We start from the raw sequence: 2,455 nt of genomic DNA on the forward strand, positions 1-2,455 counted from the left end.
TAGATGAGCAGTCCCAACGCCCTTCTAGGAACAGCTGGACAAATTCGAACCTCACTTCCCCAGAGATGAGAAAACCTGCTGAATTGGTTTGTCTTGCGCAACATTCTGTATATGATCCGGGGAGACACTCACAGATACAGTAGATTCTCTTGGTGTCACTCTCGGCCATTAAATGAAGAAATACCAATGAGTAAAATCACTTTCCCATTTAGCCATGCAAAATGAAAAATACTGAGATTTACATTGTCCTTCAAATTTTGGATGTCAGTACTGTGTATCCATTCAACATTTCATCCAACCCTTAATCAAATACAATTCTATTAACAGCTGAATTTTACAAATTACAAATTTGCCTAGTAATTTGTACAGTATAAGACACCCTACCCCCAGATTTACATTTGAACAATGGCTTTAATTCAGAATGACAAAGAGACAGATGTCAGTCCATCCCAGAGCCCCCTGAGGATCATATAATGTAATACACAGATGGAACAACAGATTTCTCTACCTCAAGAACTCCCTAATCATCCCCCAAGATTTACTTTCACTAAGTAAAGTAGTTACACCATTAACTTAAAAGGCCGTGGAATGGCACTAACACGAGCTGATAGTTTCAGCATGAGAAAAATTTTGTTTCAGTGCCTGACTCAGTAAAATAATCTCAGCTAATCAACCAGTCTGCCGCTCCAGGGTTTGTAAACACACAGAGATTACAGGAGAGTTGTAAAATACAGCAAGACATAAACCCGTTTGGGTAAATCAGAACTACTTATACATTGAATCAAAGCTTTTGCATCTAGCCTTGAACAAACAAAAACACTACACATTGCATTCAAGTGCAGCGCTAATGTACACAAAAACACAGTATATATCCTGCCAATGTAATACCCATTCTTAAAATGCCATTGTATTCAACTGTGCTGCAGTAAAAAGCCATCTAGATGTCTATCTGGCAGAAGGACAGGAAATTCGAGAAGCTATAACCAAACCAATAAGCCCAGAGATGATTATTCAACACCGTGGCGGAGAAGCATCTGTCAGATATGTAGTCAAACATGCCCCATGGCTTTGAACCTGAGCAGAGCCTTCGGGGAAGTGAATAGAGCTACACGGCTTTGACCTCAGTATAATAGCTGGGTGTGTGTGCGTATAAGTGAGTGTGTCCCTGTGTGCCCAGCTTGGGCAACAGTCTGGTATTTAACCTTTATTCCTCTACTGTTTGAAATGGCCCAAAATAACACTGCTAATGCTTAATAAACACAGATTACAAGGTGTCTGTGTGTTTATATCTTTTGATACTCATAATTTATAAAGACAGTATGGAACAGCACCCCCCCATACACACACACACACACTCATATACACACACTCACTCTCATTAGTCTTTCTGTAGTTATGAGTATGACAAAATTAATTCTAAGGATTACCAAACCTTAACCATTGCAACTAAACGCCTAACCCAGCCACTACCCTAAACCTAATTCTAACCTGAAACTGAATCTGAACTCTCACACATCTTTGATTCTATCAGGACCAGTCAAAATGTCCTCATAACAATAGAAATACATGCACACAAAATATTTAGTTTAATGACTAGTAACATTGAACCTTTAAAGGTTCAATTCAGAGAGCAAATTACTAAAGCCATCTTTAAAATCATATAATCTGTGGCACAGCTCTTCAGTCACCTCATTACTGTGCATAGCCAGCAGATGGCACCATTGTACTTGTATACTTGCAGAGGTCATGAATTCAATGTTCAGTCCTGGAGTCTTTTAAAATACTTCCAACAACAGATCTCCAGAGAGAAATTATAGCTTCCTTAAGTCTGGTATTTATAGTCATTTCTGTTTAACAATCTTGCTTTTTTTCTTATGTCGTAACATGGTGGGCTCTTGTATTAGGCTGTTTGGGCAGTGGTAATCAATAAGCCCCTTTACACACTTTCCCTCTTGTTCTGCAAATTATTTTTGTTTGCGATTTGTTTGGTTTTAACCTGTGAAAACACTGTCAATCCAACTCAAAAGGCTTTCAGGAGTATTCAGGGTGAAATCTCTGAGGCTACAGCTCCCTCTTCTGACACAGAGAATATCACAAACAGCAGCTCACTTCACAGAGCAGGAAACTCAGATGGAACAATTTACACTACCGGTCAAAGGTCTGGGGTCACCTCCAGTTTTCCAGCTGTTATCAGTGTTGGTCCTGGTTTAGCAATAAGCATTTGTACAGATGATACATCCGTCACTATAAATAATACAATTGAAAGGACTATGTGTTCTATGTTTCTGAAGCCCATAGTTGAAAAGGAAATTATAGAAATAGTGAACAAATGTGGTAATAAATCATCCAGTGATAGTGATGGTATCACTATGACAATGGTTAAATGGGCAATTGAGGGGATATGCAAACCATTAACCCATGTTTTTAACATGTCATTTCGACTTGGGCAGTTCCC

The sequence above is a fragment of the Monopterus albus genome, unplaced genomic scaffold, assembly GCF_001952655.1.
Source record: "Monopterus albus unplaced genomic scaffold, M_albus_1.0 scaffold3.1, whole genome shotgun sequence".
Lineage (NCBI taxonomy): Eukaryota > Metazoa > Chordata > Actinopteri > Synbranchiformes > Synbranchidae > Monopterus > Monopterus albus.